Raw genomic sequence first — 21,525 nt, 5'->3', positions numbered from 1 at the left:
AAATTAGCTACCTGGGGAGGGCCAAATCCCGGGGTCTAAAATATTACATTTGATGGGGGTTCAGAGGGGCCTTGTAGCCCGGGGACCGCCATTCCTCGGTGCTACAAAATAAATGGGTGGGGGGACTCAAAGGTACTCCCCAGTAAAATACTTGGATAGGAGGGGCTCAACAAATGCTACTCTTCGAGGCTTTGAAAAACAATGGGTCGGGGGACTCAAAGGTTCCTCTAAACCCCGGTGATCACCACCCTACAGAGCTTTTTATATTGTAGGAGAGAGGCTGCGTGGCCCCCATTCTGGAGCAATCGAGTGCCGGCTCCTACTGTGTCTCGGGATGTTTACCCCGGGACACTGCTGTTTGCTATAGCAGGGTAGGAGTCGAGGTTCCAGGTCTATCATAGCAATCTTGACGGCATATTAACAAGTGCCATTTCACCGCATTTAAAAAAATGCGGTGAAAGTAATATCGGCCTATCTACTAGGTGACGATAAGATGCATTAACGCATGTTAGCAGCCAGTTTGGTAAAGACTAGACTAGCATCTCCAATGAGTTGCAATGTAGGCGTTCCCAGAGGCAAGGTAGGATTTCCTATGACAATAGAACATGGGAGAGGGGAGTATGACAATTGCGTTGTATTTACAAGGTAACCCTGCACTTGAGGAGCGATACCAAAACTCTCGCTAACTGCGGTTTATGCAGGATCCTAACATGTGCTCTGAAAGAGACTTAAGCATGTTAAATATGGGAGGTGATTAATACTTGATAACTTAACAACAATAAAAAGTTTTGAGCACTTATATGCTTGCAAACACATGAGGTACTCAAATGCTTCTCTCACAATTTTCCCAAATAGACACTGACTCACTTGTGATTCTAGACAAATAACAGCATCCTTTCACTTTACCAAAAAACATTTACTAGTCTGCAATAAGTGAGATGACTGCCCTGTGCTAGCGCAGAAACAGCAGCCATGCGTCGGCGCAGGCACCTTTACACCATGGTGCAAGGCTGCCTGTACCATGGGGAGATTGCTTTTCTGAATGAAAGGTCCCCTTCCTGCATAAAAGCAATCACTGCATGCATTTTCCTCTTTCAAAATGCGCTGTAGAATAAAGCACGCTTTGAAAGAGGAAAAAACAAGGCCAAATGAAAACATTTCATCTCGTTTCTCTTGCCTTCTCCACCCCTATACTGGCGCAGCAAACTGACACATTTCCAGCTTTACAATTTCTCAAAATCTGGAAATGCATCAGTAGAAATGGGTGTTGCGTGGGAGGCCCCACAGCAACACCCATGTCACGCTCTTAACACGCAAAATGTTGTGTGAACAAGGGAGATATTTACAAGCACAGGTTAAGTCATGGAGGGTCACTTTACCTGTGCTTGTAAATACCCCTTAGCAGGCTGCGCCACCAGTCCGTCACCCAAAGTGATACACTGGCAGCAAAAGGGGATTGTAAATCTCACAATGAAATTCTAGACAAGCAACACTACTACCTGGATTTTACCAGGAAAACACATTAATTATATTAAAAACAACCCCCCACATAAAACTCCTCACGAATTACAGGTACTAAGGGCATCGACCACACCGCGGCATCCCCACTCAGGTAAGATAGAACAAACGCCACTTTGGACTGATCCTCCTTAAACAAAATTGGTTTGCACAAAAAGTGCAAGGAGCACTGTGTCAGGAAAATTTGGGCCTTATGTGGATCTCCCTGGAATCTTTCGGGTGGGGCCAAAGGAATAGTGGGCGACATAGCATGCACCACTTGTGTTGTTAACTCTGATGAGGACGAAGATGGTGCAAAACTCTGAAACTTGGATCTTTCAAAACTTGGACTGGGACTAATGGCTATCTCATCTAGTCTCTGCCGTAAATAACTAGTCTTCAGATTGGACTTCTTTACCTCCTCCTGAGTCTCACTCAACTGTTTTTGCATACTTTCCAGGATGGAGGTCAAAGCCTTAACATTCCAACCCTCAGCCATCTCGCCCAGACAGAAGGCACCAGTTATTGGGCACTTCAATCTGTCAAGAGGACTATACCTGAACTTCGGTATTCTGTGGGGACGATCTGGAGAGGGTCTTCTGATGAGAATTTCCCAACTCCCCAACACCCCTGGTCCCAGAGAACTCTGAGCTCAGGAATGAGGGGGAAACGGGAAGTGGATAACAAACAGAGAGACTGCCACACCCTGGTGTCTTCCAAAACTTTGTTGTCGCTTTGGATACCTGTAAGAGTAATACAACATTAATACATTCCCTTAAGTCTTGGTTAATCTTCACTAGAGTATTTTACCATACTATGAATACCTGGAATGGGTGCGGAATGCGCCTCTCTCTGGATAAACAATTGAGTAGATGCACGCTGTGTAGGTGGTATGAAGAATAAATCCAGAAGTTGAAAGATAGTTGAAGTTCAACTAAACAAACTACAACAGTGAATAAGGATATAACCTATATGCGCATATATTATAACCCTAAGCACTACCAATATGATCTGCTAGTTATTCCTGTCGAAGATGACACTTGTAGTTCTCTAATGCTTTTATTCTCTGGACTCTTCAATAAGCTGCATTCAGTGAGTGTATTCTCTAAGGAGGCAGCTAAAGACTTACTGGATACTGCGCTGCTTGCCTTCTTCCAAAAACAGATCAGAAATGACTCGAATTTACTGAGTTCATATATTTATCTGAGCAACTCCGCCAAGTTCAAAAGGTCAATAACAATCCCAGTATAGAACACTGCTGGAGACTTGACAAAACGTCGTTTATCAATTGGTATAAGTTCCAGCTAACTTGCGCAGTTTAGAAATACAATTTGAACCTGCTGCGCTGATACTTCAAACAACGTGACTCAAGCTTGTATCTGGGTATTTGAACCTGCTGCGCTGATACTTCAAACAACGTGACTCAATCCTGTATCTGGATACTTGCGGAACAATTTTTCACTGTTCAAAGCTCGTGCGGCTTCTTACCTCGACTCCGGAGAGAAATGGGAAATCCGGAGGAGACTCACCAACTGCTCAAAAATACTCCCGACAGCTGCTCTGAATGACGGGGAGATTTCCGAATACTTCATGCTTCAGAAACAATCACCAAAAAGGTTGCGGAAGCCGAAATTAGAGACGCCTCAGCCGAGACTCTCAGGAATACGACCCCTCCCTCTCAGAAGACAGTTGAAGTGCACAGCGCTCAGGAAGCGCGCGCACGAAATGGCGGCTCAAAAAATAAAAGACTAGAACGCCAACCTCCAAGCTAAAGTAATACAGTGGCAGATCAGGTTTCTTTCCTATTTCCTACAAAGTCTATGTCAGCGAATCTTTTCCCCAGAATGTGAACGATAAAACCAGGGAAACTTCTTCAGCTTAGTACCTGGTAGGAAGGCAAAAGGCTGTGACTCCAGAGCGGGCTTGACAGATAGCAGTGGATGAATATCTTGTGTTTCCTGTTTTGAGGGTGGCTGGAGCATTAGCCTGTTGCGTTACCTGTGTCATGGAAGGACCAGAGGGTTTCGCACTGTGCACGTTGCAGGCGCACACGGTCCTGCCTTTGGCACAGATGTGGTGAAACAGTGGCACTGACAAGCTGATGCCTGCATTAACAAGGGAGGGCGGAGCATCTGGGAGGTGTTTGTTTTGCAGAATCAGGGCACTCAGTGGGGGTGATGCCGCAGGGGAGGCAGCAGCAGGAATGGGTGAACACATGATGGTGGAATGGGTGAGACACCATGCAAAAACTAGCACAGAAAGACAAGAAGGATTGAAAGGCACAATGTAACCGGTGTATGGAAAGGAAGGAGTGTCGGGTTACTCATGGGTCACAGACCTGAAATGGAAGAACAATCACCGTACATGTCGGGCACAGGATCAGGCACCAAAGGGCAAAGCTGGGCACAGGACACACAGCGTCAGCCGGTGTGGGCTGCCCGTTGTGTTTAGCAAGCCGGTAACAATATACACAACCATGTACTTCATGCACAATATGGATCTATAGCTACGATGAACACCATGCATGTTGCCACAGTACACATACTCCCATATGCACGATCTTTGTCAATTATGCCATAGATGACGCATGAAAACTGGCAAGAGCTCTGCGGTCACTGCAATGATGCACATTGTACGGTGTGGGACATATTTGCTTTACAATGGGTTAAGTTTGTTTGTAGCCCATGCTGCTTTAGTCAATGTCCATGTCCAGTCCCATTGCTCAGAAGAAAATAACCCTCATGCAAGCAGTTTACCTGTAATGCTGGTGTAATGCTGGTGAGACAATGTGCACACGACAGCCTGGGACTGTTGTTTCCTGGATTCCTCATAAAGGTGCTATGATCATTGTGGTCCAACTCCTGATAGCCCCTTGGTCTGAGTATGAATTACTGACTCAATAGGGTTATCAGGCGAGGAAAGGAAAGGAAGGGAACAGCAGGGAGGGAGATCTGAAACAAAGATAAACAAGCATGGGCAATCAACACATCTTGCCACTGATTAACAGAATACCTCAGGACCTAGACTGTAACCGTTACACCTGTAAAGGAAAACAACAGCCACTGTATCATACTTGGCATCACAGTAATGAAAAATATACTAGATCTGATGTTTCAACATGGACACCTAAAAGGTAGCAGCCTCTATGCAATTAGAGCCATGCAGAAACTAAGGTACTCATAGTGTATGAATAATGCTCCAATGTTTAAAAATACTAAAGCGCTGCAGTAGTACTCACACAAAGGCAACAATACGTAGTTACCCCTGGCAATCAGTGAGGGTCAAGAAGTGAAATTATACATCACCCGCAAGAGCCTTAAGAAGCTCATCCAACGAGGGAGGGAATTAGGTAAATACAAGGAAGCCCCACAATAGACAGTCATTGCCTCGTCCAACTGGGTTTTTAAATGCCTAACATAACAAGCTGCTTGTCTGGCAATCAAGAGAGAGTAATGAGGAGCAATACCACAAAACAAACCCTAGTGTGACCAGGATATGCAGCACGCCACAAGAGAATCCTGGAATTGACGTCACCCGACAGGTGCAATGTAAGCGTTTACAATAGCTACAGCACAACGTTGTGACGTCATCAGCGCAACGTTCCTGGCATCATGTGAATAGAAAGTTAACATCAACTGACCGAGAAGGCTTGCAAAGCACTGTTCTCCACCGGCCCTGAGGAAGCAACGTGACAGTGACATGACATAGTGGCACAAGGGGCAATGCATCCATAAGAACAGATTCACAGGACACTTGACAGAACATGTGGGACATACGCTGGCCCACACCTTCACAACATGGTTGATTACAAATCAAACTGTACTGGCACACAAGATTAGGTGGATGTGCAAAACACATCCTGCTGCACACAGTGATGCTGCAATTCACAATGGAGCCTGTGGTTGTGATGATGTCACACACAATGTCAACATGTGGAATCCGCAATGTGTCAGGGTCAAGGTTGACCACACATTGATGCCTTCACCAGAGTCAATACTCCACAACAGATGTCTGTCAAGAAGGGTGACTGTCCTGTCATGAGAGTGGTGCAACAAGTAATTAGACATGTATGGATGGGTCTTCAACATGCACAGAAACACTTCCCACACATTCCCATACCATAACAACACAAAAATCCTTTTTGTTCTCTTACCTGAATTAACATTTACACATGTCCGTTCATGGATTGCTGATTCGGCACACATTGCAATCATCATGAGGAATAGCAGGAGGACTGAGATGACACAAACAGACAACAGGCACAGCAACCTGGGAATGAGAGACAGACAAGGTCTCACCGTCACAAATCTTTGCTAAAAACATGGGCAGGAACACATTAGAACACACATCAAAATGAATATGCATACAGTCAGCTGGAAACACACATTGCAAGACATGCCACTCAATGCTACAAGCTTGCACACTAATTCGCAGTGACTCACCATCATGAGAAGAAGTTGCATATGAGCTGACTCCTAATATCATCCTCCTCCTCCTCATCACTTGCATCGTGACCAAGCACTTCATCCTCAACGGGTGGATGTTCCTGCTCCTCAGGATCCAGGATGAGTGGGACTGCCTTCTCAACTGCCATGTTGTGCAGCATGCAGCACACAATGAAGATATTACAGACATATGGGAGGGATCCACCAGTCTTATCGAGACATCGGAATCGGCTCTTCAGGAGGCCAAACGTCCGCTCTATCACTCGCCTGGTCTGGCCGTGTGCATTATTGTACCATTGATCTGCAGCTGTTCTTGGGTTCCGGAGAGGTGTCATCAGCCATTCCATGTTGGGATATCCTGTGTCACCATCAAATATACATCATGTCAATAACTGGTTCATGAGATGCAGGCAGAGCTAAAGATACTGAAACACACAGGACACACAGAGTATACCCACCAACAAGACATGCCTGATCGTTGCGCAGCTGCAGCATCATTCTTGGCACCCTGCTATGCCTCATGATGAATGCATCATGGCACGATACTGGAAAACGTTCACAAACATGGGAAATCAGCATGTTAGCAAGACACACCACCAGGGCATTTATTGAGTGATGGTGTTTCCTATTGTGGTAAGCCTGTTCCTGAGCCTGTGGTGGCACCAAAGCCACATGTGTCCCATCAATGGACCCAATTACATGTGGCATCCCACCCAGGGCATAGAAATCACCCTTCACATCTCTCAAATCTTCAGGAGTACGAAATCTGATGAATTCATCAATATGCTCCAACATGGCTAATAACACATCACGCAAGACACGGCTGAACATGGTTTGGGACATTCCACCTACATCAGCTATGGGTAATTGGTACGTACAAGTAGCAAAAGAAATGGAGGGCTGACATCACCTTTATCTTGGGGATCAGCGCAGTAGGATACTTGTGTTGCGGTTAGAGATGTGGTGCCAGCTTGTTCTTCAAGTACTGAATCATCGTTCAAGTGAATCTGTAACGTCGGATGCAGTCATGTTCCCTCATGGTAGCCAAGTCTGGAAATGGCCTTGGTAGAGGCGGTGCCCTGCAGGACATTTTTGGGAAGAATGGAGAATAACCGTCAAATAACATCAATGGCAAGGTACATATCACATGCAAAACTGCTATTAGACATCATGTCACTATGGAGTCTGGCGTGTGCAATACATCCCATACACATATGCCAGCTATGAATACCGAAATACACTTGTTTTTTGCCTCAATAAACATGACATGCCCTGAAACAGGCTGCTGGTCTGGTCGGAGTGAACAACGCAAGATATCACTTGAGTGACACACGTCACAAATCCTGCAGTGGAAGGATGTCAAAACATCCAGACAGCTGACTGCAAGGCACATGCACAGTTCAGAGGGAATATCAAAAGGACATCTCAAACACATAGCGATAAAGGTGTGCATGTGACCAAAAACGACTCAGCCCTTGTTAGGATACAGACATGTGTGCCTTGGGAAAATTGATGTCTGATGACATCAGACCCAAAAGTCGTAGAAATGCACATGTAGCATGGTGAGCGTACATGTGAAACCATTCCCCATCTCAACACAGACCCATGTTAGATGCACCAACAGCAGATGCAGTTTACGTTGCACAAACAACAAGCTCAAGGTTTGACATGACATACACCGGACATAGTCACATAGGGTCATGCTGAGAGTGAAATGTCAAGTGACAAAATGCCCCTGTCCCTCGCATCATGAGACAGGTGCCAATAGTGATGACTGTGCAATCCCAGTGTAGATGTGCATGGCCACATCTGCATAATGGCACACATGTGACACGTGTAAAGGTCATATGCACCACATAGTGACCCATCACACATGACATGTGTCTAGAGGTCAGTACACATCAATTGTGCAACAAGATCATATGCCCTGTGCTATATCACTGCCTGACACACCTAGGGCTTGCACATGTAAGTATGAAATGAAAATAACCTGATACACATCCTTGTTTGAAGCGTACCCCTACATCCCTGCCGTGTGTGCGCCTCGTATCACTATTGTAATGGTGCCATGCGTGAGCGTGTGAAACGCACCGTACCCCTGCATTCACAAATGCATGTGAAACGCACCGTGTGAAACACATCGTACCCCAGCATTCACAAGTACGTGTGTGTGCAGCGTTTCACTATTGAAATGGTGCCATACGTGAGCGAACCATACCCCGACATTACATGCATGTGTGCACATCGTTTCACTACTGAAATGGTGCCATACGCGAGCAAACTGTACCCCGACATTACGTGCGTGTGTGCACATCGTTTCACTATTAAAATGGTGCCATACACGAGCGAACCATACCCCAACATTATGTGCGTGTGTGTGCATCGTTTCACAATTAAAATTGGTCCATACGCGAGCGAACCGTACCCTGACATTACGCGCGCATGTTCGCATCGTTTCACTATTAAAATGGTGCCATATACAACGTGAAACGCCCCGTACAAGTGTGTGGATCTCAAAAAATACATAGGGGACACCTAGGGGACGAGTAGTAGGCCCTGAATGCAGGATGGTTTTCATAGATACTGCAATTTGAGTGTGTGCTACAGGTGTCCTGCAAAAGTCAGTTGGGCAAAACTATACAATGTTGCAAAATTGTTGTGGAGCTGAAGCTCAAATTTTGAACCATGCAAATGTGTGTCAGAGTTTTTTGTTTAAAGTGATTGGATGAAACTTAGGATGCAAAGTTATATGGCCTATCACACTGTACTCCTGAGACTGAAAGCCCCTCAGCAGCACTGATTTAAGGCTTCATGTGGCTGTGAGAAGGCACTTGCCTGCACAACATTGGAGTGGACCACACTGCTGCTGTCTCTGCATTCCCTGGACTCTGATTTTGCTTACCATGGAGAGGGCACCAGCATTCACTGAGGAGGAAAACCAGACCCTGCTGGATGCCCTCCTACCACAGTACAGCAAGCTGTATGGGAGACCAGGGGAGCAGGTGAGTGCCGACTGCAGTACCTTTGACTGTGCACCTGTTGTGTGAGTGTCACAACAGGCATTGTGTATTGGTGGGACAGACATGCAATGTGGTTTTGAGTGAGTCCCAGGGGGTGTAGATGGTGGTGTCTCTCATACAGAGCATGATGTAGTTGATGTGTGTTCAGTCCTCACTTGCATTGTGCTGTGACATTCACTGCATAGTGCGTTACACATTCAGCCGTGCAAGACCTTGGTGGCATTATTCCAAAATGTCCTGAGGTGTAACAGTGTTCCCCCCAGAGTGACAGCTGACTGTACTCACAACTGTGTATGACTTGTGGGGACCTGTGGTGATATTGTACAAGTGATGTGTTTAATCTCATGGACATTGCAGTGTGTGAATGTTCCTTGTCATTTGGGAGAGTGTGTATGTGAAGTGTTGCACCACAGATGCATGGCGTTTGCAGCAACTATAGCCATCTGATGTGACTAGTAAGCAGTGGTGTGTGCCTGACTTGCAAAGTTAGCACAACACATGTGACACCTCTTTGTCAAGTGGCACATGTGCAAAGTGAGGGTTGTTTCCACTGTTGTCAGTGACAGGCGAGTGATCTGTGCCAGGGTGTGTATGTCTGGTCTGCTGAGGGTTCTTAGGTGGAGTGGGATGAGTGACTGCTTGCCACGTGCTGTCCCACACCCTGCAGTTGCATGTGTTCTCCAGTGTGTGCCATAATCAGTGTGTGTGTTGCATCTGTTACGCCATCTGTTGCCTTTCAATGCCATGTAGTGCATTGGGGTTTGCCCACAGGCCGAATTCACATAGACAATGAAGCAAGTTCTGTCAGCATCCTATGCCCTGTCTGTCTCCAGGGAAGGCATGGCTTGGCAGTTCGGGCAGGACTGTTCCCATGAGGCACAGGGTCAGACTGATTTGGATATAGTCATGTCTGAACTGGGGTGGCAGAGTGGGCTAAAGAACGGTGATGGATTAAACCCAGATCTTTTGACTGGGTGTGAGTGTTTGATTGGTTCAAATGCTCCGTCCATCACCACCCCCTTTTGTACCACTTTGGCCACCATAAGTGTGGCAGGGTATGCTCAGACGTGAGTCCCTTGCTCACTTTGCCACTGGATTCAAGCAAGCCGGGCTGAAGACAGCTGGAATGCCAGAAACCGGTCCTCGGAAGCTTGTTTCCGGTCCAGGGAAGGCATGGCTTGGCAGTTCGGGCTGGACTGTTACCATGAGGCACAGGGTCAGACTGATTTGCATATAGCCATGTCTGAACTGGGGTGGCACAGTGGGCTAAAGAACGGTGATGGATTAAACCCAGATCTTTTGACTGGGTGTGAGTGTTTGATTGGTTCAGATGCTCCGTCCATCAGCACCCTCTTTTGTACCACTTTGGCCACCATAAGTGTGGCAGGGAATGCTCAGACGTGAGTCCCTTGCTCACTTTGCTACTGGATTCAAGCAAGCCGGGCTGAAGATGGCTGGAATGCCAGAAACTGGTCCTCGGAAACTTGTTTCCGGTCCAGGGAAGGCATGGCTTGGCAGTTCGGGCTGGACTTTTCCCATGAAGCACAGGGTCAGACTGATTTGCATATAGCCATGTCTGAACTGGGGTGGCAGAGTGGGCTAAAGAATTTGATGGATTAAACCCAGATCTTTTGACTGGGTGTGAGTGTTTGATTGGTTCAGATGCTCCGTCCATCACCACCCCCTTTTGTACCACTTTGGCCGCCACAAGTGTGGCAGGGTATGCTCAGACGTGAGTCCCTTGCTCACTTTGCCACTGGATTCAAGCAAGCCGGGCTGAAGATGGCTGGAATGCCAGAAACCGGTCCTCGGAAGCTTGCTTCCGGTCCAGGGAAGGCATGGCTTGGCAGTTCGGGCTAGACTGTTCCCATGAGGCACAGAGTCAGACTGATTTGGATATAGTCACGTCTGAACTGGGGTGGCAGAGTGGGCTAAAGAACGGTGATGGATTAAACCCAGATCTTTTGACTGGGTGTGAGTGTTTGATTGGTTCAGATGCTCCGTCCATCACCACCCCCTTTTGTACTACTTTGGCCGCCGTAAGTGTGGCAGGGTATGCTCAGACGTGAGTCCCTTGCTCACTTTGCCACTGGATTCAAGCAAGCCGGGCTGAAGACAGCTGGAATGCCAGAAACCGGTCCTCGGAAGCTTGTTTCCGGTCCAGGGAAGGCATGGCTTGGCAGTTCGGGCTGGACTGTTCCCATGAGGCACAGGGTCAGACTGATTTGCATATAGCCATATCTGAACTGGGGTGGCAGAGTGGGCTAAAGAACGGTGATGGATTAAACCCAGATCTTTTGACTGGGTGTGAGTGTTTGATTGGTTCAGATGCTCCGTCCATCAGCACCCTCTTTTGTACCACTTTGGCCGCCAAAAGTGTGGCAGGGTATGCTCAGACGTGAGTCCCTTGCTCACTTTGCCACTGGATTCAAGCAAGCCGGGCTGAAGACGGCTGGAATGCCAGAAACTGGTCCTCGGAAACTTGTTTCCGGTCCAGGGAAGGCATGGCTTGGCAGTTCGGGCTGGACTGTTCCCATGAGGCACAGGGTCAGACTGATTTGCATATAGCCATGTCTGAACTGGGGTGGCAGAGTGGGCTAAAGAACAGTGATGGATTAAACCAAGATCTTTCGACTGGGCGTGAGTGTTTGATTGGTTCAGATGCTCCGTCCATCACCACCCCCTTTTGTACTGCACAAGCCACTGAGGAGGATTCCTCCCCCCTGCACCAACAACACCTACCCTTCCCTCACCTGTCCCTGCGGTGCCTGGCCCTGACCCAGATGATGCCCCCCACGGTTCAACAACCCTTTAGCTCCATCATGTGCAAGTTTGGGGCCGACGACCTCCCCAACGTCCCCGGGACTCATTTTTAAAATCATTTTCCTTTGGAGCTTAATAAAGCATTTTATTTTTTATTCTAAACTATTGCATTCCAGGTACTTGCTTTAGGTGCTGTGTGCCTAGGAGTTGGTGTCATAGTAATGTTTTGGGGTTGTGAAAGATGTCTATTTTATGATGTTAATGAGGTAGACCATGGTATCTATGTGCCATCACAATGTCTCTGCAATTAATCTTTGGTCGTGTGTGTTCAGTTTGCCTACAGACATTGTCCCAAGGAGTGTTCCTTCCTCAGTGACACATGAGATCTTCACTACAGACAGTTGCACAATTGTTGTGCTGACATGTGTGCAGATTTCCTATTTTGTTGAATGTTCCCTTCAGAGAGGTGTTCAGAGGCCATGCCCCCTTTTTCTAACACTCTGCAAAGCAGCTCCGTGGCACTTACTGAAGGTACCTGTTGGGCTAGTTGGCCTCTGGGGACCTCTGGATTGAAGAGGAAATTAATTCCCCAACTTAAAACGCGCCACAGTGCAAAGTTTGCACACATATCACCTCAAGCCCCGCCCCCTACCTTCACCACTGTGCAAACACACCCCGTAGCGCATTCTAAGTTGGGGGATTAAGTCTCCTTGCATACTGGGGGTCCCTGGGGGCCAACTAGCCCACCAGGAACCTCCATTATGCGCCAGGGGGCTGCGTTGCAGAGAGGTGTAAAAAGGGAGGTGTCCTCATTACACCTCTCTGCAACGCACAACCCTGGCGCGTTTCCAGAGGGAGAACTAAATCCCCTTGAATACTGAGGGTCCCTGGGGGCCAACTAGCCCACCAGGAACCTCCTGTATGCACCAGGGAGCTGCGTTGCAGAGAGGTGTAAAAAGGGAGGTGTCCTCATTACACCTCTCTGCAACGCACAACCCTGGCGCGTTTCCAGAGGGAGAACTAAATCCCCTTGCATACTGGGGGTCCCGACGCAAGACAGGGGCACTGACCACATCAGAAGTTTGTGCTGAGAGGAACAAGGCCATTAGGGCAGTGGTAGAACTTAGCCAATCAGGATCTAGCCCTAGGTCAATGAGGACCGATCGAGAAGAAAGCCGTTTGGAGGACTCAGAGACAGCGTTACCGAAAGTTACGACTAATACTGCTGACAAACAGGGCTGATTATGAAAGGCCAAGGCTCATGGACTTCGAATTCTGGCAAATTATTTATTTTTTGGATAACACGCCCGGTGGACCAAATAAAGAGGGGGGTTACAGCAGGAAAAGTTACCAACACTGGGTTAAAGGGGCTGGGGGACTACTTGTTGCTTTTAGAGGGAGTTTGAGAGACGGGACTGTGGAGGATGGGTGACAGCCACCACAACCACACAGTTGTAACAGTTCTAGTGTTTGGATGGGAGGGGGTAACTTCTAACAGTCCTGGGAAGGGGAGTTGGGTAGTTAAGTTGTTTCAGGGGAATTTATGGGGGACCAGGCGCATCAGGGGTAAGATTCTAGGTTGGACAATTTCATTGTCGTTCCAATGGGATCTGGCATAGACTACAGATGTATTTCCTGGAATGTCTGTGGGATTAACTCCTTCATAACACAACATAAAGTGCATGCATTTTTATTGTACAAAGGAGTGCAAATCGCGATGCTGCAAGGAACGCATATAAACGCAAAAAGGGGGCTGCTTTGAAGCGCTGCTGGTGGGGGCAGGTTTACTACATGCACTAATCAGCATTCGCTGGAGGGGTGCGGGTGTGGTGAGAGCGGGGTCCCCTTCCACTGTTCTAGTGAGTTTATAGACCCAAAAGAGCGCTTTGTGGTATTAACGGGTAAGTTAGATGGAAGGGATGTAACAATAGGAACATAGAACAAGCCTCCTTTCTAGCAACTCTTTCTAGAACACTGGCGCACGCACTGACTTGGTCGGTACTTTTGGGGGGAGAATATATTTGCGTCAAAGATGTTGGTGTTGAGCGGTCATACCCCCCTATGCAGGACTCACAAGCTTGTAGAGCTGCAGTCTCAAGAGGAAGCTGGCAACAGCGGTGGGGACTGACAGATTCCTGTAGGGATGAATGGCACTATTCATTCTTCTCCCCTATGGACAACCTGCACGTTAGGCTGGATTCCATGCTGTGCACCCCAGATGTACACGAGTGCGTACAGTCTAGTGAATATCCGGCCCGCACGATCTCAGACCACAATCCACTACTGATAGGGGACCATTGGTATAGAGTTAGCATGAACATTCCCAATTGGTGCCTTTGACCGGAGGCTTTGGAAGACCAGGGGTACCAGCCCACAATACGCACAGCAATCTAGCAATATTTTTCTGTGAACACGAGAACGGCGTTCAGCCCTATCATAGAGTCAGAGGTTTTTAAGGTGGTACTGAGGGGCAGGTGCATCTCTGAATCAGTGGGGGTAAGGAGGACTATTTAGAGGGATACATTGGCAGCTGAACAGCGGCTGCAAACTGTTGAACGGGAACAGCCAGTGGCATAAGTGGCAGAACATGTTGAGAGGTTGCGCTGCTTTGACTACAAGAATTACATGGTGGCGGGCACATGCAGCGGGGCAAACCAGGGGCCCTACTAGCATGGCTGGCTAACCCGGCCAAAAGGGTGTCCATCATCTTGGAAATGAAGGACGGGGAGGGCGGGATCTGGTATTGCCAACCAGATATTAATAGGCAATTTTGCAAATATTACACAGAGCTTTATAAAAGTGTAGTCTCCCCTACAGCCGAAGAATTGGATATATATGTTGGAAGTGCTGAGCTGACAACAACAGGTGAGGTGGAAGCAGAAAGGCTGGGGAGAGCGATAGAGCTGAATGAGGTTAAAAGTGCCATCAAGACAATGGCTAGGAACAAAACACTGGGAACAGATGGGTTACCCATTGAATGTTATGCTGCATATGTAGACCTATTGGGCACCCAATTAGTGGGACTGTTCAATCATGTAAAGCAAGTGGGGAAGCTCGCGGGGACTACTAGAGATGCCCTGATTATCCCGTTATTAATGCCAGGGAGGCAGACTTCCGACAAGACGGTGTATAAAACACTATTTATGCTTAATATTTACTATAAAATCTTGAGCAAGATACTAGCTACATGTCTTCATACACGGGGTTCATACCAGCCTGAAACATGGCGATAACTGTGTGGAGGGTGCTGAGGGTATTGGAAGCAGACTCATACTGTAAGAAGGAGGCAGCCATTTGAACAATAAATATAACGAAAACTTTTGATAGTCTGGAGTGGCCCTACCTGTTTTGAGTGATGCTGGCTTTCGGCTTGGGACCAGAGGTTATGGCATGGACGGCACTGTTGTACAAAGACTCTATAGCCCGGTTAGGACAGGGAAGATTATATTGGATAGCTATGGGATGGAGAGAGGGACACGGCAGGAAAGCTCACTGTCGCCCCTGTTGTTCGTGCTGGCTATGGACCCACTAGGTGTAAAAGCTAGAGCAGGGACAACATACCAGGGACTGGAAGTGGAGGGACGTACACATCATATAGCCTTGTATGCAGACAATTTGCTCCTCTTCCTCAGGAATACAGAGGAGGAGCTGGACAGAGCTAGAGACCTTTTATTAGCATTAGAGAGGGTAGCCGGCCTCAAAGTGAACTGGAGGAAGTCATGTCTTTTCCCCACCAAGCAGGGACGGGATAAACCGCAAACAGTGATTGGGATAGAGTGGGAGAGTAGATGCCTCCCTTATCTAGGGGTACAAATTTACCACGATAGAGCAGATCTCCTGGAAGGCAAAAAAGGTAAGGCTATGAGGGGAATGAAGGCTAGTATGGACTTTTGGAGTGCCCTCCTCCTGTCCCTGTCACTGGTTGGTAGGATATCATTGCTTAAAATGGTGTCTCTCCAGAGGTTCTTCTAAGTGTTTGGGGTTCTACCAGTGTGAATGCTGGCAGAGTGGTTCAGGCAGTTGTGGACGATGGTGACGGAGTTCCTGTGGGGAGCCAGCAGGCATAGAGTAGCCTTAAAGACCTTAATGAGGCCCAGCTTGGAGGAGGGACTGGCATCACCAGATTTTGAATACTACTATATAGCAGCTCAAATGCAATGGCTGACAAAGTGGGTTGCAAGCCAGTTGTGGAAGACGAGATAGCAGGGAGATGGCTGCCCTGCCCCAGTCCTCCTTTTTAGAATAGTGCTGAGGTTGCTGGTACATGGAACTGACCTATGTACTAAGGGTGGCTTATAAATTAAGTGTGGGTGCAAAATCCGTTCCGCTCGCGGAATTTGTGGATTTTCGGCAATTTTGCGATCCGCGAATCTCGCGAAATTGCCGAAAAATCCACAAATCCGCTCGCTGGCGGATTTACATTCTGGCAGGATGCTCCTGCAGAGTTAAGGCAGGTAATGGTGCCGGCAAGCTGCCAGAGTTGAAGTTGCTTACTTGTTGCAACTATTCTCTGACCCTGTCCTGACCCTAAACAGCCGGGTGCCCGAGGCAGGGTCAGAGAATAGTTACAAATGGCGCCGGCAAACTGCCAGAGTTGAAGTTGCTTACTTGCAACTATTCTCTGACCCTGTCCTGACCGTAAATAGCCGGGTGACCGAGGCAGAGTCAGAGAATAGTTAACACTAAGCAGGTGCCCGAGTTGAAGCTCAAATTCAGTAACGCATTCATCAGCCCAAAAACCATCGTGAGCTTTGTCGAAGCTTGGCAGGTGTGCTTTCTCCCCATATCTACAGTCGAAAATTAGCTGTGATGCTGGATAGAGGCCTTTGCATCCTTCACTTTCACGAGAGTAATCCCCGTGCAGTTCCTGTGTCCAGGAGCTTCTTTCTCCTCACCTGCTGCTCTGATCGATCTCTGACCTTCTTTACACACAAGAGGCATGTGAACTCGCATAGAAGCCCCGCTCCTTGGCCCCGCCCACACACTAGTGGTGTGCACCGTTTTCCCGCCCTGACCCACAATGATGAACAGCTCACTCAAGGGACCCCGGCGCTGGACAGGTGTGCTTTCTCCCCATATTTACAGTTGAAAATTAGCGGTGATGCTGGATAGAGGCCTCTGCATCCTTCACTTTCACGAGCGCAATCCCCGTGCAGTTCCTGTGTCCAGGAGCTTCTTTCTCCTCATCTGCTGCTCTGATCGGTCTCTGACCTTTTTTACCCACAAGAGGCATGTGAACTCGCATAGAAGCCCCGCTCTTTGGCCCCGCCCACACACTAGTGGTGTGCACCATTTTCCCGCCTTGACCCACTAGGATGGACAGCTCACTCAAGGGACCCCTGCACTGGGCAGGTGTGCTTTCTCCCCATATCTACAGACGAAAATTAGCTGTGTTGCTGGATAGAGGCCTCTGCATCCTTCACTTACACGAGCATAATCCCAGTGCAGTTCCTGTGTCCAGGAGCTTCTTTCTTCAAATCTGCTGCTCCGATCGGTCTTTGACCTTTTTTACACACAAGAGGCATGTGAACTCGCATAGAAGCCCCGCTCTTTGGCCCCGCCCACACACTAGTGGTGTGCACCGTTTTCCCGCCCTGACCCACTATGATGGACAGCTCACTCAAGGAACCCTGGCGCTGGGCAAGTGTGCTTTCTCCCCACATCTACAGTCAAAAATTAGCTGTGATGCTGGATAGAGGCCTCTGCATCCTTCACTTTTACGAGAGCAATCCCCGTGCAGTTCCTGTGTCCAGGAGCTTCTTTCTCCTCATCTGCTGCTCTGATTGGTCTCTGACCTTTTTTACACACAAGAGGCATGTGAACTCGCATAGAAGCCCTGCTCTTTGGCCCCGCCCACACACTAGTGGTGTGCACCGTTTTCCCACCCTGACCCACTATGATGGACAGCTCACTCAAGGGAGGCCTCTGCATCCTTCACTTTCACGAGCGCAATCCCCATGCAGTTCCTGTGTCCAGGAGCTTCTTTCTCCTCATCTGCTGCTCTGATCGGTCTCTGACCTTTTTTACACACAAGAGGCATATGAACTCGCATAGAATCCCCGCTCTTTGGCCCCACCCACACACCAGTCATTTACCCACTATGATGGATGGCTCACTCAAGGGACCCCTGCGCCCTCCAGCGCGATGGCATAGTAACACACGCATGGTCACTGGAGACAACTCTTCTGGCCCTTTCGCAGCTACAGTGTTGGAAAAGCACTATAAATTTACCCACTTACTGTTAGCCAGTAGAAACAGTAATTTGTGCAACTCGCTGATTTTTTGGGCACTTTCGCACGAATTTGCCTGACTGCAAATCTGCAAAATTTGACCGTACTTATTATAAATGCTGGGTGAGAAGCTTACAGAGGGCTAAAGTGAGACACCCATATGAGCCGGAGTTGCCATTACAGTATTGTAAGGCACTACCGCACAGAGTTAACTGGAGGAAGAAAAGGCCGTGGGAAGAGGCGGGGGTTCCCACAATGGAAATGTTGTATGAGGAAGCTACTCTACTGCCCTTCATGGTAATTTGCACCCCTTATTTGCGAATTCGAAATTTTTTAAAATTTGATGCATTGCATTTAAGGAATCTCAATTTGAGATTCCTTAAATGCAAACGCAATTTAAGAAATTGCAATTTTGCGATTTCTTAAATTGCGAAAATACCAAAAATGATAATGCATCCCAAAAATGGAAATTGCATTCGCAAACGGCCGAATTTTGCGATTCGCACCATTTGCGAATGCAATTTCCGTTGATGCATGTGCCTGTATGACACTTGTGAAGAGGAGGAATGGGGAAGAACAAGAGAGAGGAACACCCAGATAACAGACCCATAAAGGGAAAACAGAGAGCAGAATAGCTAAGTAGAGGATCCTAGAGTACAGGTCTCTGAGGGATATTCTTGTACAGTAATCTATGACACGCCTGGTGGGAGGGGACATGGGAGTGAACAGGTTGCCACTTGGCATTAGGAGGATAGACAAAATAGGTACCTTAACAAATTGGTTATTACATCATGGTTCAACATATTACAACATCTGACAAAGTGTCAAAAGCCACAGTGATTTGTCATATAATAACAGATTGTTCATTGAGAGATTTCTTGTACCCACAAGTTTATATGCACAAATGATTGTAAACCTGTGATCAATAAATGACCAATATAGTTTGGTAAAACAGAAAACTGTGGTGCCAGGAGCTTTGCACCCTCAACTTCTACATAACCCATGCAAAGACATTTTAATTCGACAAATCCTTTTTTACGCTGCTGCTGGCAATCCTGCCTGATTGATTCACTGAGGTGATCACTGGCGTTAATCATGCGTAGGGTGGCCACTAATATATTCTTGTATGATGTGGTGACTATCACAACACTTCAATACTAATAATGTTAGCAGCTTGGGATGATTTTCATTGAACAGAAGTAGCTCTTGCAAAAGAAAAGGTTGGAGACCCCTGGGACAGTCTGACCAACACACCACCTCCTTGATCAGCAGCAGTATGCCTTTTATTAAAAAAAAACCTTGACAGGTATAAGCTCAGAGGCCAGAATAAAAGCGATGATCACTGATTGTTTGCCAATGAGTTCCAGAGGGCCTGAGCATCATTGTGATCCCAATCCGAACATGGGTCCATAGCATGCTGTGTATGTACAATGAGGGAATGTCATCGTCAGGTAGGTACAGTTAGCATGCTAAATACTGGGAGAAACACACATTTGACAGAGGAACATGAATTGCCATAACCAAACATATGTATGTATAACAAAGTGAATGCATGACACCACCACAACACACACTGAAACATCGCAAGGCTACAGAACTACAATGTACTCACAATAGTATGACATTGAAATGTGTCTGTGTACAATAAGCCAAGAGGTTATTGGCCCGAACTACACGCATGTCCACAGACCTAGCCACTCAGTACTGATTTCAGTGTCTCCAAATACAACAGCACAGACGTGGTTGTTTCACAGTTTTAAGGGAAATATCTGTAGACAAAATCCATCTAGGATTTGAAAGAAGCATGGGCCAACAACAATGTAGGAGACAGTCACCATGTGTAGACTGGTGCTGTTGTACACAACTCCCAATCTGTAAGCGTCTATGGTCATATTTGGACATTGTTATTTGCAGCAATTCAGCATGTAGCTCCTCAGGCTGTAGTGTGTTCTGCAAATTAATAATCCCATTTTAATGTGCTGATTGTGTCCTGCACAGTAGTTGGAGTATGCATGAGTTTCAGAACATAGGATCCACATACAGTGTTGGTCTCAGGACGTAGGATCCACAAACAGTGTTGGTGTGTTTAGTGCACAGCTCATTGTTTAAGATAAGCTGCCAGCATGGGTGAGGATGCCGGGGGGGGGTAGGGTGGCTCAATCTGTTGCTCTCAAACACAATGTATTTATTCATCCTCAAACAAGGGGATATGGTTATTTCTTGTGAAGAAGAAAGACGTGCTGAATACATTCTGCTTTGTCCACATTTGGCACTAAAACACTATCTAAAAATCTATGGAAACATCAAGGAGACCTTCAACAAACAGATATTACCATCAGGCCCTAGGGCAGTATTTAATGCACACAATGGGAGCCTTCATGGACACACACCAGGGCTACCCTTGCAAAAGCAGATCAGAACTACCACAATTTAGAGAATGCAAACACTTATGGAACTGGGTGTACTGTTCCAGTGTCCAAATGTGTTTTGCTTACAGTGCAATGTGTTTTCCTCAGCATACCCAGAGATATCATCACAATGACTGCGTCTCCCGTGGTGTCCCCATACCTCGGACATTCAAAGTCACAATACCTGCAATACCCAAGCGTGTGTAGTGTACTGGCAAGTGTGGGCATGTGTTTTGGAGTAGTGTGACCGCAGATAGCACAACAACATACACCCATGACTTGAACATTGATGGGGCTGCGCCCCTTTAAGGAATGCACTGCCATCCAATGTTCTGGAATCATGACATTGCAATTTTACCAATCACCACATCAATCCCAGGGCAGTTTGCATGGGCAAGAATGACCTATAACTGAGTACAACTACCAGTCTACATCTTCATATTTACTCAGGCAACAGTTTTTGACTACTTACATACACCTAATTGACACATATGTACATAGCAACATTACCTCATAGTCCGCCTGAACTCTACTTGTGTAGGTGTGACCCCTCTCGAATCCACCTTCAACACTATCATACACACAAGCAGTTCATGAGGTCCATCTGTTGCAGCAGGGCAGGAAAAACATGTCTGCTCTGCAAGCTACAGCCTTGTACTCAAACCCGAATCTCACAAGCTCACACTAGTGCTGCTCTTCTCACATCCACACCTACATGCACAGCACCACTCTTCATCACTATATACACAACAACTCTTACATACATGACATGCACAAGATGGTGATAGACGCCGGTGAGCATCAGCAGACGTCGAGTGTAACATCTCAAAAGGACCACGATCATCACCAGTTGCACCCTCAGTAATGTCTTGGACTGCACTCATATCAAAACATGCAGCATCACCACATACTCTGATATGCACACTTTACACATCACCACATCTCACAAAAAAGAAACGTACACTGCCCAGTGAATATGTCCTCAGTCATTCACACATCACCACACATCCACCCTTCACTGCTTAAGTTATACAGATTGTCATTCCTAAAACACATGCAAACACATATGCAAAAACAACATACATCAACTATACAACACCTCACATTTCACTGTTCAGTACATTAAATTACACAACTGGTGAATACCTTGTACATACACTTA

Source organism: Lissotriton helveticus, chromosome 3_1, assembly GCF_964261635.1.
Source record: "Lissotriton helveticus chromosome 3_1, aLisHel1.1, whole genome shotgun sequence".
Taxonomy (NCBI): Eukaryota; Metazoa; Chordata; class Amphibia; order Caudata; family Salamandridae; genus Lissotriton; species Lissotriton helveticus.
The sequence above is the reverse complement of the archived record's forward strand: the minus strand, read 5'-3'. Positions refer to the sequence as shown.